General features: G+C 39.7%; 1 protein-coding gene across 2 annotated transcripts in view; it reads left to right on the top strand.

The window, feature by feature from the left end:
• cdh13 (cadherin 13, H-cadherin (heart)) overlaps positions 1-16,868 on the top strand; it is a 508,194-nt gene that overhangs the window by 270,857 nt on the left and 220,469 nt on the right. The gene's annotated exons all lie outside the window — the stretch shown is intronic.

Raw genomic sequence — 16,868 nt, 5'->3', positions numbered from 1 at the left:
TCTTTTATCTATTGATATTTTTCTGCAGCGGGGAAAGAAACATCTGCCACTATCTGGAGCCATCTGCAACAAGAATTAGTTTTGCCCTGTGATTTTTGAGTAACTCCTCAACTGAGAGGAAGAGACTTGGACCTATAGCTCATGCATTATTGCCCTGCAGTCTGTAGTTGTACAGCTGAATACTTCATCATATTATGGTTTAATAATAAAAACAATTGTCGATCACATATATGAAAACTTATATGGCAAGGTTTTTGATTTTACATGAATCAGTTGAATTAGGTTTTAGATGGAAATCCCTTTATGCAACTGAAATGGAACCATATTCTTACTCACATCAATGAAAAAGTTTTTGTTTCAATGAAATTGTTTCCTTGATAACTTTAAGGGGCATGTCTGCATGCGTCATTTTTTATGGGACCTCAAGTAAATGCACATTGTAATTTTACAAGCTTGATTTGTGATCACTGCTCTAAAGGAGTGTTGGAGCTCTGCCTTTCATGGTGATATGCAAGTCTCAGGCCTATCAGTACTCTGCAACGTTACTCGTCATGTATAGTCCCTGCTCAACTCTCAGGGACTAAAAGTATCCGGTTCCACATGCCAAATACCATATTTGCCTAGTGGAAAAGCAAAAGAACCAAGCTGAGTAGGCACCATGTAGTGGAAAAATGGCATTAAATTAAACACATCTTTATATGTCCATATACTCTATGTTAGTCTTTTTCTGCATTAAATGTGTTTACAGTATATTTAACTTCTGTAATCCTACTACAGGAAAGTTAACAGTACTATCACTTGATTCATTATTTCCTAGATTAACATACATTTCATAAATTCCAACTGAGTAATTGATGTGAGCATGCTCATTATCACCTCTCCAAAAAACTGAAGCTACATTAAGTATAGCTCTGGGAAACAGTTAAGGTGCTCTCTGGATCTATTTTTTTTCTTTCTCCAAGAATTCAGTCGCACCTTTCTTCTCCATTTTTTATCATCCACTTAGCCTCCTTTTTTCCCTCTGACATGGAAAGCTAAAATGGAGAGTGATGAGAACATTTGTGTGTGCTTTGCATGGGTTCCGGAGCTTGCTTTCAGATGGCTGTGTAAAATATTTAGGGAGCGTGCAGACACATAGCAGATGTGAACAGGAATTGTGGATTAGATTGGCCCAGAGGGGTTCCCAGAAAACCTGTGCCTACTCTATAAACATAGCATCAAAAAAAGAAAGCTGTCAGGGACAAAAAATGATATATATATATATATTCATTTTTTATACTCCATTTTTTTACACTCTTCATTGATTTTCAGTCTTCTGAACACAAGGGTAAATATCTGATCATGAGCTACTGGTGTTAAAGGTGTCACGTGACCCATTCTTGTCAAATTATGTGGTTCTTGACTGTACTAAGTGACCAAGCTGACCAGTGGCTTTCTAATTGTAACAGTGTACTCTGCAAAAGTCGGAGACCACCATTTTATATATAGGTCCTGGTCATAAAATTAGAATATTACGAAAAAGGTGTTTTATTTCAGTAATTTGTCATTCAAAAAATTAAACTTATATGTTATACTCATTCATTACTCACAGACATATATATTTCAAGTGTTTATTTCTTTTAATTTAATTATTATAACTAACAACAAATGAAAACCCCAAATTCAGTATCTCAGAAAATTAGAATACTGTGAAAAGGTTCAATATTGAAGACACCTGGTGCCACACTCTAATCAGCAAATTAACTCAAAACACCTGCAAAGGCCTTTAAATGGTCTCTCAGTCTAGTTCTGTAGGCTACACAATCATGGAGAAGACAGCTGACTTGATTGTTCTGAAAAAAAACGACCATTGACACCTTACACAAGCAGGGCATGACACAAAAGGTCATTGCTAAAGAGGCTGGCTGTTCACAGAGCTCTGTGTCAAAGCACATTAATAGAGGGGTGAAGGGAAGGAAAAGATTTGGTAGAGAAAAGTGTACAGGCAATAGGGATAACCGCACCCTAGAGAAGATTGTGAAACAAAACCCATTCAAAAATATGAGGGAGATTCACAAAGACTGGACTACAGCTGTCAGTGCTTCAGGAACCACCGCACACAAATGTATGTAAGACATACGTTGCATTCCTTGTATCAAGCCACTCTTGAACAAGACACAGTGTCAGAAGAATCTTGCTTCCAAGAAGGACTGGACTGCTGCTGAGTGGTCTAAAGTAATGTTCTCTGATGAAAGTAAATTTTGCATATCCTTTGGAAGTTGAGGTCCCAGAGTCTGGAGGAAGAGAGGAGAGGCACAGAATCCACGTTGCTTGAGGTCCAGTGTAAAGTTTCCAGTCAGTGATGGTTTGGGGTGCCATGTCATTTGCTGGTGTTGGTCCACTGTGTCTTCTGAGGTATATATATATATATATATATATATATCTGAGATGAAAGGTTTTAGTGCTATTCATCTGATGGTGATAATGTCATATCAAGTTTTGCATGGTTGTTAGGTTTAAGTACGTTTCAGAAACTACTTTTTAGTTATTTATCTTTTACATTTCCTTGCCATTCAGTCCATTTATCTGAAAACGTAAAGTGGTCGTCTATGTATATGGAGGGAAGCATTCTGAAGCTCCATGTTTTTAAAGATGGAACAGTATGTTTGAGAAGAAAAACCACTGTAGCACTTGCAATAATGCAGTTAGCCATCTCCTGAATTTGGACTTATTTCCATATTAATTAATCCATAACAGCAAAAATAAGTTGATATTACCCACCTATGGAATATTTATGGAATAGAGCAATATCTTCATCTCAGTTTATGCTTTTTAATTTTTGGAGTCTAAAAGAATGACAGATGCCTTTTCTTTATCGTGAGTAGAGTGAGTGAAAGCCTAGCATACAGGATGGAGACAGCTTGTTTATTTACTCACTTGCTGACACCAGGGCTTCAAAAAACACATTATTAGACAGACTGCAGAGCTAGCAAATGGTAAGGAAACATCTTCAGAATTTTATAAAAAGTGTTCTTTCATTACAACCATGAACTATGTCTTTAAGGAACATTTCCTGACCAATTAAAAGAAATAAAATGAAATCAATTTCAATAGGAACATGTAAATGATCTCTGACTTTTCAATATACCCAAAGTCAAGCATCAGAGGGATGTATAAAGCACCCCCTTGGATTTGAAATGTGTTGGAGAGGCATTTGGGGTCCAAAATTCAAAAAGGCTCCTGTGACATCACATTCCACACAGTATTTATTTGCATTTCACAGTGCATCCCTGCAGATACTGGTATTTCAATATCCTCACATCCACAGGGTTTTATTTTGTTAGTGGTATTTGTGAACTATGAATCGTTCTCTTTGCTGGATTTACTACAAATGTCCGGCCTCTTCTCTTGTTGATATTCAGAGCCTTCTGAGGAAATGCAATAAGGGACAAATTGCTGTATTCTGATTCTACTTGGATTGCTTACATGGAACTTTTTTGGAGATCAGGCCACACAGCCTTCTGATATTCAAAACACATCCACAAAGTCTCTCTCATTCTCTCCACCTCTCCCTTTCCCTCTCACTGTATAACTTCTGTGTATTTTTGGAAATCATCCCTGAATCATCCTTTGCCTCTTAGAGCTGGGTTCAATTGTAACCTTCCTTCCTTTCGAACGTCTGAGTGTTTGCCAGTGATTTCATGCTTTTTCCTTGTGTTTTCCGTGAGTGCTGGCCAGTCCTTAATGCCTCGTGTTCTGGCCGTCTTGCCCAATTACACATAACCAGCCTTTTTCTATTTGCATCCTTTCCAGTCATGTTCTCTTTGCCTCTGCATCTCTGAAAGCTGAGCAATTAGAAGGTGCCTTTCATCTTGTTCACAAAGCAAACTGTTTGCTAGATAATCATTAGGCGCTGTCTGTCAGATGCCTTCTCAGAATCAATACTAGAAACTCTTTATTTATCAATATAATTCTAATTTTAACAAGAAGAGTGAACCACATGTTCTCTTCTATGATGGCTAGAATTCATTCATTGTTTGTAACCGCTTAGCAGGCTCATGGCATGTCCGGAGTCTACCCGGAATCACTGGGCGCTATGTGGGAACACACCCTGGAGGGTGTGCCAGTCATTCACAGGGCGACTCACACTCACTCACACCTAGGGACACTTTGAATAGCCAATCCATCTACCAGCCTGTGTTTTCAGACCATTGGAGGAAACCGTATCACCCAGAGGAAACCCACATGGACACAGGACAAACCAACTCAGCAGTGTGCACATACTTTATTTTACAGAGCCTATTTTGTAGTCTGTGTATATATCAATTTTAACGTATTTTTGTGTAACATATATTCAACATTCAAGCTTTTTCATGCTCTTTTATCTTTTTAAATGTTGCATAATATCAATAATGACAGTTGTCTTTTTGTTAAAATAATTTAAAAGAAAAAATTATGATGGAGTATTAATATGCTGTTTCAGCATTATTGTCATCAAAATCCCCATTTTAAGCTGTCTAAATCCAAAACATTCTTTTGGATACAACATCATCCTCAAGAACATTACAAAATGATGCACATGCTTTTGCAGTGCTTTTTCCTTGATGGAGCTCCTAACCAATGCAGTGACAAAGATTGAAGATACTAACATGTGGGGATGGTGTAGCAGGTATCAGTGTCACAGTATCACAGCTCCAGGGACTTTGAGGTTGTGGGTTCAAGTCCCGCTCCAGGTGACTGTCTGTGAGGAGTTTGGTGTGTTCTCCCTGTGTCCACGTGGGTTTCCTCCGGGTGCTCTGGTTTCCTCCCACGGTCCAAAAACACACATTGGTAGGTGTATTGGCAACTCAAAAGCGTCTATAGGTTTGAATGTGTGAGCGTGTGTCACCCTGTGAAAGACTGGCGCCTTGCACCCAATGATTTCGGAGGGGCTCCAGATCCACCACGACCCTATACTTGACAAGCATGTACAGACGATGAATTAATGAATGAACAGTGGCCATAAAATGACAGAAGAACAGGATAATGTTTTTTTGTTCTTAAAGAATGTTCTTAAATTACAATTATACATTACACACAAAAACCCTGATTGTACACCTAATATAATATATATATATATATAAAAACTGTCCTGGCTGGAACACACCTTATTATTTTCACAACAATGGGGAGAATACTCTTCATTCTCTCTCTCTCTCTCTCTCTCTCTCTCTCTCTCTCTCTCTCTGTACTGTCATGTTTGTGAATATGGATAACATTTTGCAGAATGTCCACTGATGAAAATGAAGGAACATAACTTGTGTGTTTTCATGTACGTGTCAAGTTCTTGATATTTTTAATGGGTTTTCAGGGCTCTGGTATTTTGGTGAAGATCACAGTCTGAATTCTTTTGACTAAGTGAAAAGTGGAGTAAGTGGAGGTCACAGAGTGACTTGGCAGACTTGAATAGCTCTGCTGAGGCCAGCTCGGTGAAAAGTCCTTCATGCCGAGAGTTGAATACCTTGGTGGTGATGAGCGAATCTCCAGTGGAGTGAACTCCCACCTGCCTCCGTGTGCCCCCTTTCTCGCATCTCACTCAGTCCCTCTTTCTAAAGAAGCCATAAAGACCCAGACTGAGCTCTGGCTTCCTCTATGCTCTGATCCCACCTTGGTGAAAGGGTGCTGTCCTGCTCATAATGAACCAGCTCTGAACACTGGTTGGAGTCTTGAAAGAAAGAGAGAGGAGACAACTGTTAGTGCCTTGTGTGGATTACTCACTGGAGTTGCTTTGCTAAGACAGAAATGTCTGATATGCTTGATAATTAGGGATGAAAAGTATATTGGTGGCCAATTAGGGCTGTCTGTGTGTTTTAATATAATTAATCATAAATGTGGTGCAATTAATCACAAATAATCACTTTGTTTCTTCTTAATACTGAAGCTTTTAATAAAGAGTTTTTAAATGTGAAGTAATATATCAATGTAAGACTAACAGTGGAATTATATTTATATTAGCAGTGTCTAACAATTAAAAAATATAACCACAAAAATAAAGTTAAAATGCTAGTAATTAGGTTTGTGTTAGGAAGATAAATGTTTAGTGTAAGGATGGGTGGTATTCGCATTTTTCATACTGTCATACCATCTCGAAATATTAACACAGTATATAGTATTACTGTAGGGTTGGGGAAGGACTGTTAGGCTGCATGAGCCTCATATGTGTTTGTGTTGGTTTTCGTTGCTTTGCAGTTCAGCTCGTTACAGGCCGACAGTGTGCACCAACACACGTTTATGATAAAAACCCTGATTCTGAGAAAGCACATTTCAGCGACTGGTGCTGGAGCGACAGAAAAGTTTGAATTTTAGCAAAACAAGACAGGTTCTACAATGTTTAGAAGCATGGCTGACTAGCTCACAGGCGCTTGTGGTTTAGCACAACATGGCAGATGATTTTCCAGTGAACTGAGTCTCAAATCACACATATATTTAGAGGATAAAACCTCATAAATGTGAGCGTTAAGTCAAGAGAAGTGTCTTCTGAGTATTTTGTCAGTTATCAGTTCCTTCCTCTCTCTTTTAACACAAACTCAGCCCTAAACTCAAAGCTGCATTGGGCTACTGGGCTTGTTTTTCCCCACCTGTTTTCAAAAAGTGTGACGTTACTTAGTTTGTTGTGATATTTCATACATAATTCACTTGTAATAAAATTAAATCTAGATTTTGAATTCAACAGTAGGTATATAGAAGTGCTAATATGTCACTAGGCTATATAAAAGTACTGAATTAAAGAAGGAAGTTGTGGCTAAATTTGATAACTGATAAATTAGCATTAAAATTGAATGTTTTAAATGTATGCCTGAGTTAATATAAGTTAATGCATTAATTTAGACAGCACTATGGCTTATACTTAAATAAGTAGTTTTATTAGCTGATATTGTAATTACAGGCAGTGGTCTCCTGCTTGCCAATTAATTATGCACATGCGTTTGAGGGAGGGTTACATGAAAGATTGGTAGGATTGAAAAAAATTGGGTGGAGATATTACATATTCAACTGATTACATATTCTGCTTGATTTACTTAGTTTGAGCAACAAGCAGCAGCTTGTTTTTCTTGGATTTTCCTCCTTTTAAAAGCAGTTAGATAGGAGTATGAGCTTTGGATATGTGCTGTTAACTATTTAAACTCTAGGAACAAGATATATATATCACAGAAGATGTGACACAAATAATGTGCTTCAGTAAGTGTTGTACATATTGATTCATTTCATCCATCCATTATCTGTAACTGCTTATCCAGTTCAGGGTCGCGGTGGATTCAGAGCCTACCTGGAATCATTGGGCGCAAGGTGGCAATACACCCTGGAGGGGGTGCCAGTCCTTCACAGGGCAACACAGACACACATTCACTAACACCTACGGACACTTTTGAGTCGCCAATCCACCTACCAACATGTGTTTTTTTGAACTGTGGGAGGAAACCGGAGCACCCGGAGGAAACCCCGGACACGGAGAGAACACACCAAACTCTTCACAGACAGTCACCCGGAGCGGGAATCGAACCCACAACCTCCAGGCCCCTGGAGCTGTGTGACTGCGACACTACCTGCTGTGCCACCGTGCCACGCTATATTGATTCATTGTTTCCCAAAATCATTTTCCTGCCCAGAGTGAAATCGGTGCATTCTGCCCTGTGCCTGAACATGTTCCCACATTTGGCTCAGCTGTATTGTTGTCCATGCAAGAGGAGCCACTCACATTAGATATTCAAAAGCAAGGAGGTGGCAGAGTATGAGAGCAGCAATGTTTATGAGACAGACAGAATGTCAGAACATGAAGACAAGAGGAAAAGATTACACCTTGCTCACCCCAGTTTAGCGTGGCATATCCAAGGCAGCTAATAAATTTGTTGTAAAAGTGTCTGAGCACTAATTTGTGCTATGACAGTCAGTGATGTGCCCCATCTGTAATTCTCGTTGTTACACTCACTCTTTTCTTCTCCCTCTATGTTTAATAAGTAATTTTCCTCCAAATTAAATCACTTTTGGCTTTTTGAGAAATACCAATTTTCTGTTCCACAATCTGAATCTAATAGACAGCACTGCATGACTTTTAGTACAGGACTGGCTCTGAGAAAGGTCAGACACCTTCAAACCTAGGCTTTATTGCTTGGGATTTATCAGCCAGTAGCTCTGGCACTAACCAGGAGGCCTGGACATTTAGGTCAGGCTGTAATTTAAATGTGGATCTTGATACTGGATTAAAGTGATGCTGTCTCATTGATTATAACGATATAAGAACACGTGCAAGCTTTATCTTCATTAATAAGAGTGATTATCCTAATTCTGTGTGATAACCCTCAAGGCATTATGAGTGAGTCACTGTCAGCTAAATCCAGGCCACACTGGACAGTTTAATGGCCCTCAGTATATGCACGGACATACACACTCAGAACTAATCTGTACTTCTGTGATCTCTTTATGGAAGATTCACTGGTGGATATTTTATACGGAATTCTGATTCTTCAGCTGCTGCTTCTACTTAAATGAGTGCCAAACCGATACAAATGTATACTCACTCTCAGTGTTGTTGCTACTAATTGCACAAAACTAAAACTTGTTTTAATAATTTAATAAATGATAGTGTCAGTTCACTTGTACAAATTAAGCACACACTACAGCTGGTAGTGCCACTCCAAATAAATTGTGTTGAAGGCAAATTGTGTCTTTGGAAAAAATCTATGCCATAGTTTTGGTTCAGCTGTGCACTGCTTGCTGAACAGTTGTTTGACTTTGACATTTAATTTTATCTAGTGATGTCCCAACCATGTTTTTGCCTTTTTTGTCTCTCAAAATTGAGTGTCTGCTTAATAAAAACATTTGAATTCCAGCTAGTTCAGCATTGTCCTGGATTCCCTTAACATTTTCAGTCAAAAGCTGCTTTGGAATTTTATGAAAATCCTGCCTGCAGAGGGCTATCTGGAGATGTGATGACACTCAACTACGGTGACCAGCTGAGTCAGATCTCAACATTTACAAAGTGTACTATACTTTAAGAAAATTGGCTCTGGGGGAATATTCACATCTATCATGACCGTCTCTTGGGGCTTCTAGTGATAGTCTCTCACAGTCTCTCTCTCTCACACACTATCACACACACACACTATGTCTTTGTCTTTTAGTCCTTTTATTTCTCTCTCTCTTTTCTCTCTCATTTTGGCTTATATTTTATTGAGCTCTTAGCCAACCAAGGACAGGGCAGTACAGGGTCAAACACGACTCAATGTGTTTAACTCAAATGCTTCTGTCATACAAAGAGTGATAATAAGGTGTGTGAGAGATACTGAATATTAGGAACTGGATCTGATATAATGCACCTTAGTAGATGCTTGAATAGTGAATTGTTTTAAATAATGTAAAGGCAGTCACTGATTTCAGAGTGAGGAGTTTGTATTCATAAAGCATGTCAGAGGTACTCCTCTGATCTCTGATCTGATATGGCTGGATTCACTGCCTGCAGCAAGCATTCTTTCTCATGGCTGCAGGACTAATGAAGCAACCAAACACTACGCCTGATAAGAGGCATACCCAAATTAAGGAACAGTGTACGCATGGAGGGAGAAAACAAGCCTGATTCATATCTGGAATGAGGGGGAGGAGAGTGTGAGTGAGAGGTCTTCAGAACTAAGTACTAGAGCACTGAATGGCCTAGACTCTGTGTTGAACGTTAACGATGCCAGAGTTCAAATGCAGCCGTGCAGAATGTAGACCAAGGCGGAAGGCAGAGAACAGATGGACACAGGAGCAGTTTAAAAGGCCAGTGGCACATGGTGCAGCTGCGAGCTCTCCGCGTGACAGCCACAGGGTTCTATCTCTGCCCCATCCATTGCTGCTGACCTGCGGCATGTAGTGTGAAACTATGGAGTGCCCTTGTTAATCCGGCAGGCCTGAACAATTGTGAGAGTTTAAGTGCACAGTTGTGTAGTGGCCCACCTGAGACCCTCTGTGCTCTGAAACACACCTCCGAGAAAGTGCACTTGACACAAATGTAAACACCCCTCAGAGGAGAGTCAAGAGTGTGAGGGAGAAAGCTGGTGTGGTGAGCAGGAAGCAAAGATGATCGGATAATAAATATGGCCAGTTAAGCACAATATATACAGTGTGAACGGTATAAAAAAGTATAAAAGTTGGGTACACAATATTACCCTCCCAGCTTAGTTGTGTTAATGTGAGACTGGGAGATAAATTAATCTGGGCATACCTTCATCTGAACACACACCACCTTCCATTTGACACAACACCCACATCAGAATGTAAATATAAATATCAGAACTGGTGGTACACATATTGTAATTCACATGCATAATCTATAAATGTGTAAGTGATATGAGGTCATTTTTTTTTCAATTTGTTTGTTTCTTTTTTTTATAATCCTTCATTTGCTAATATCGCTGTCAACAATGGCTAATATGGCTATAAAATATGCACATGCGACTCTCAGCGCTGAGTGGTGACAGATTTGAATCACAAACATAAACGCAAATGTGATCTGACAAAGTCGAAAGATTGGATCTGAATAAAACGTCAGAACTGAGCAATAGAGCTTATAATAGCCGTATAGCTCTAGGTGCTTTTGAGGGACTGGGCTGTTTGAAATGCTGCTGCATATGCAAAGACCTTTCTTTGGAAGTCCCATGCAGATGATTGCATGCTAGCTACAATAGATGCTTATGCAAATATGTGCTCTGAAAATGAGCACTGGAAAGGAGAAAGCACTGAAGTTGACAACTATTATTGCAATGAGACATATGCGTTTTACTGACAATAAGCCTCGCCTGGGAGTCGGAGTGAGCATAATGATGCATGATCACTGTAGTTATGTATGTGGTGTAACTCTTAAAGCGAAAATGACTACATCTGCACTGTTTATAGTTTGACTCAGAAGTATGTTGTGCTGTTTGAGTGGGCATGCTGAGAGATGAGAAGTGTGTGTGTGTCTCTGTGGGGAAGACAAAGATAAATATTAGGATGTATGGGAAAACCGGAAAAGGCAGGATTATAGGTTAAACATGTGAGTGGCAAGCGAGTACCAGTAGGTGTGCTGGCCTCTTTCGAAGCCATTAGAGTTTTACAAAAGCAATTTCAGAACAAAGTCATATTATTGAGCAGGTTGAAGACATAGTGTGAAATGGGCAAATGGTGTGTGTTTTATTAATTAACACCTGCTTTTTAAACAAATATGTTTTAATTATTGGGCTAGATTTTAATTATTTTTTGTCTCCTGAGATGTATTCCACTCAGTGTGTCTCATGAAATTATTTTGATGATTTTGAAGGTTATCTTGGGTGTGGGATTATACATAAATAAAAGGTCATTGTGCATTTTATGATATGGTTTTATTTCCAGAACTAGCCTTCCTGATTTCTAATAGGCAGAATAGAGCCTCTGTCATTGTTATTCCATACTCTGCAATGCAGATGCTGCTTATGTACCTTTTGGAGAAGGCTAGGAAACACCCCCAACCCCATCTTGGATTTCAGGACAGTGCTGAAAAAGTGAATGGCACATTGCAAATGTAGTGGGAGCCCAGGAGTAAAAATTCTAAATTCATTTTAAGGCACTGCACACTGCCCTCCATTCACAGTAGTATATACTGTTTGGATAGCCTGGTCTGATGTCATATTTTGTTCTGAAAATGTAAAGGATTAAATACAAAGTCACTGGCTTGTGAAAACTTGTGTGTGTGTCTGTGCGAGTTGTCAGACAGTGGCCTTGCACTTGTATGTGTACATTAGTCCGTGTGTATTTGTCTGAGATTTGAGCTCTTCCATCTCACTTTGTGCTGATTCTGCACTCTGGTTGATGGGGACAGAGGGGGAAAAAACGACTTCCCGTAAACACTCTCCTCTTTCTCCATCTGCCCATGGTGGTGTGGTAAAGCACTTGATGATGTATTGGCCATTAGAGCGTAACCCCTGATGCAGGGAGTTGAGAAGCATCTGTATCATTAGCACCATTTAACATGTTGGTGAGGTAGGCTCTGGACTGTGCTGGACAGGGCTGGACACAGTGGACGGACTTGGGCCTGAGAGAGCTGGAGAGACAGGGGAGAGTGTTGCCATGCATTATTGATGGTGATAGCCCACTGTGGTAATGTTCTGGCATGTGAAGGAACTCCCCCATGTGGACCACTCAGTGTAATGGATCATTCCGGATGGGCTCTTAAGGTAATGCACAATGGCAAGTGCTATAATTGGTCATTCCCACTGGGGTGAAAAGGGAGGGGAGAATCATCATCCATTACTGCGATGATTGGACGGGGTGCCAGGAGTGAAGTCTCGCTCATTTGAGTTCTCAATGGTCTTTTTTCCCAGGGCAGAGTGTGAGTGAAAGTGAGAGTTCATGAACTGCTGGGAGTGGGTGACTTTGTCTGTATTTGTACTGGCGGTTTAAAGCCACAGCAGCACTATAAACCGGCAGATGACCTAAAACAGACATAAACAAGAGTAGATTGGAAGGTTATTCCTCAGTTTTGGTGTAATAACAGTGAAAATGGCACATTACAGTAATGTAGTAATTTTGCCCAGTGTCATGAAGAAATGTAACACATTACACTCATGGTTCCCAAACTTTCCCTACAGTGCTCCGGTTTTGTAGATGAAAATATTTTCCCCCGACTCTAACACACATGTACATTTCTTTGTTTCCACACTCTACTGGAATTTCTTTTCTAAACATATTATATTTTTTAATACATACATATTGAACAATACAAGATAGTCAGAAATAAAATTTAATATGGAATTATTACAAGTGACATGCATTTTTGCATCTCACCCCCCACCCCCCCCCCCACCCCATACACAACCCACAATTTGGAACTGCATTACAGCATTGCTTCTCATAATTATGTAACACCTACTTCATTAATTATGGCAAAAATAAGGGCCCTGAATTCAATTTTCCCATCTTCCTCAATGTAAATAAATAACCCAATAAACACTAATTTAAGGCCAAATAATAACTCAAATGCACATGTATGAAATATTAGATGTTTATTTAATGATTCAAAAATGTATTATAGAGCTTATATATGTATCTTCTGTTGTGGATTTGCTAATCTTTTGTTAGAATTTTTACATTACACAAATAAGTAGATACCAGAATTACAGCTTATTTTTACATAGTGTGATTTTGAATAAACCCACCTGGAATAAGTGCCTAATTCCACTTTATAACCCAGTAACAAATTCAGTTTTACAGAATCACACAGTTACCCACAACCATTTGTTTATGTGTACAATGTACGTAAACATTATGATATAATACACCTTTAAATGAGCACTGAATGTTGGAAATGAAATATAAACTTAAAATATATTTTAACTCTGGGCCCAGATTCTTAAAAACTCAAAACCCTAAAATTAAGTGAATATATAAAAACCGTTGCTCAGGAATGTACAGACCCAAAACCTAAATGGTCGCTTCACTCAAAGGTGCAAAAAAATAAATAAATAAATAAGAACAGTGTACCTTGGTTTTACTAGGTAGAAGTATGAGAGAACAAAGTCCCGACAGCAATGGTGAGGCTGAGCGTGCTGTCGTGGTTGGCAGGTGTAGACCACCTCTTTCAGGTAGTAATGGTGAGGCTGAGCGCGTTACCTCAGAACCAGAGGAAGCCTGAGACACGTGGGGACAGCATTATCTGGGGCAGAATTACTGACTCTCTGTGTCCAACGTAATGAAAAGAGTGTAACAATGATCATTCCTCGAACACCACAGTCTTTACAAGCAACGGAGAGAAAGCTAACTGACTAAACAACAGCAGAGCATGTTAGTGCACACATCGCTCCTTAGCAAGGCTAGCTAAGTTGTAAACCAATAGACTTTCATTTTGAAATTCTTAACAAACGTAGTGCAAACACTCTTCAGTAATGACTGAACAAAAGATAGCTGTGTTTCCTAAGTGCTTCTACTGTTTTGTACAGTTGCGCCATCTCCATCTTTCTCTTCCCTAGCTCCGCCCCTTCCAATTTGCGCACTCCTAATTGTGCACATCCCTTGATATTTTAAGCTGCCTATTTTAACCAAACAAACAAAAAAATGTAATCTACATCTTGGACTTGGACCAAATGAATAATTAAATATTTATCTTTATTTTAGTAAAACAGCTATAACTTTAACTATGGCTACAATTATGCTGCAGTTATTGCAGCTATATGTACTGTATATGTTCAAAGGATATGGACATTTTTTTTACACGGAACGTATATAAGTACTTGAAAATATGATTGATCAGCATAAAGTCAATACATTTCTGAATGAACGTCAAATACACCTACAATATGCATCTAGTAAAATGTATCTACATGTACCATACACCACATTCCATCAAATGCATCTACATCTGCCATACAACCAATAAAATACATCTACACCTACTATATACTTCATCCAATGCAATACATCTACAGCTAATAATGTCATATCAGTAGGGGGCTCTGGAGTTATGTGGTCTAAGCTTTGCCTCTATTATCAGGAGATTAATGGTTTGGTTCCTGGTGATGCCTTAGCTATCCAAGGCCAGAAGTCCAAGAGAAACCCCCTGTCCTCACTCACTGGGTGCTGACCAGCCTAGGCACCTCTAAGGTGATATAACAGGTCTGGGCTACTGAGATTCTCCTCCAGCGCATTGAGCTGTCCAGCGGTACTGTGTTTGAAAAGAGATGGTGGCTGGCATCATGTGTCTTGAAGGAAGCATGTGCTTGTCTTGTGCATGTCCCTTCCTTGGTTGGTGGAGTTGTTTTGGGGATTACTAGCTTTCAGGGTGGAACTGGCAAAGACCAGTATCAGCAAGACTTCGTCTTCCCCATTGAAGCGGAACTCTGTAGCTGGCGTTTTTGCCCGCTTTGCAAGACTACAAATAAAAAGTCAGTATGGCAGGAAACTTATAACAACCCAGGAGGGCTCTTTGAGTGCTTTGATGAGATCTACAAGTGAATTGTGGGAATTGAAGTCCCCTGCCTGCAGTGCTCAATGCTCAGATATGTGGAGTAAGCAGCGAGGCGTCTGGCCCGAGATATTACTCTCAGTGTGTGTGAGTGCGAGAGCGAATCAGGCAAGGACTCTGGCTGTTTGTTTGTCTCTGCTGTACTGTTCCTGTGGGCTTGGTGAGGCAGTGCTGATACTGTGGAATAAATGAATAAGTGATGTGGGGTTTAAGCAGGTCCTGTGCACACAGACCCACTTCCAGAAAGAGCCTCAGCACTCTATCTCCGGCGGGACTTTACCACTGTGAGGAGCAAATAAATCCCCCCGTTTCTGCCTTTTGTATTATCCTCAGTCTCACCTCCCCTCTTACACACCCCTTCCTGTGCTCACTTCGGATTCTTATAGCCATCGTTTGTTTTGGTGGGCTACCATTTCACTCCACGCAAGGTTTGTGTTTTTTTGCACCTGTCTGCTGGTGCTCTATTTCCACCTCATGCTGGGTTAAAGAATACTTTCAAGAGAAGCAGAGGCTTGCCTGGTCTACATCCAAACCGCAAACAAAAGCTATTAGAATGCTGTGGAGCTTATGGTATTGCTTTACAGCAGTGATAGCTGCAGGAGGACCCAAACAATTAATCAGATAAGGTCACCCAAGACTGCCCTCATTTTTGCTCCAAACCAGTTTGGGATTGGGATATCATGGGGATAAAAGAAAGTTGACAATAAAGGTGGTGTAGCAGGTACTGTCACTGTAGTGTCTCTGCTCCAGGATCCTGGAGGTTGTGGGTTCAAGTCCCGCTCCGAGTGATTGTCTGTGAGGAGTTTGAGGGGTTTCCTCCGGGTGCTCTGGTTTCCTCTCACAGTCCAAAAACACATTGGTAGGTGGATTGGTGCCTCAAAAGGGTCAATAGTTGTGAAGACCGGCACACCCTCCAGTGTGTGTTCATGCCTTAAACCCAGTGATTCTCGGTAGACTCCATACCCACCCGCGACCCTGAACTGGATAAGCGTTTACAGACAATGAATGAATGAATGCACAATAAAGAAATATAGGCATAAAATGTTAAATTAGTTGTGTTTCTATCCACGACATCTTTTGCAAATAAATATCAGGTGATATAGGCTTCTATGATCAGGGGTGGCATCTAAACAAGGCAGATGGAGAGATTTGAGTGAGTTTTGGCTTTTACATTGTTACAGCGGCTTCTGTGTCGTTTTAGTTGTACATAAATTGTTGTTAATATTTTGACAGGAAAGTAAATAAATGGTGTGCTGTATGTGTGTACAATAATCTACAAGTGCACTAAAATAAGAAGCTTTAAGGAGATAAGAAGGTTTATGACGCATCTAAATACTCATACTAAACATAGCTTTAGAAAAAAATAAAATAAATAAAATCATGGCTCCTGAATTCTGTCTGTTATTTTATTTATTTATTTATTTTTTGCTCAATATGAGAAAGAATAGTGTAATATGGATATTGGAATATTCCACATAACTGCATGGAAGGTAAAACACAGACAGCAATACAGGAACATAAAATAAAATATAAAAGTATACAAATATTAAACAATACAATACAAGAACATCTATATACTGTATACAAGTTATAACATTGACTGATCACGGAAGAACAGTGAGTATTGTGCCTATTTTGGATATCATCATGTGTTATCATCAGATCTTTTACCTCTTCATGTCTAAAATGGCCTGGGGTTTCACAGTGATGCAGTACCTTGTGTCTGACTCTCACAGCAAACTGAAAAGTAGCAACAAGGCTGAAATATTTCCTGCCACGCTGGGCTAAATGTTAGTGTGAAGTGTACAGCTCCTCTCTGCACTTCCTGGACTGAAGAGCTACTGCTAATTTGTTTCGTCATTGTATCAGCCCTCATTGGAGCCAAAAAGGCCTCAGAAAGCAG

Source organism: Hoplias malabaricus, chromosome 11 (assembly GCF_029633855.1).
Source record: "Hoplias malabaricus isolate fHopMal1 chromosome 11, fHopMal1.hap1, whole genome shotgun sequence".
Taxonomy (NCBI): domain Eukaryota; kingdom Metazoa; phylum Chordata; class Actinopteri; order Characiformes; family Erythrinidae; genus Hoplias; species Hoplias malabaricus.
The sequence above is the reverse complement of the archived record's forward strand: the minus strand, read 5'-3'. Positions and strand labels throughout refer to the sequence as shown.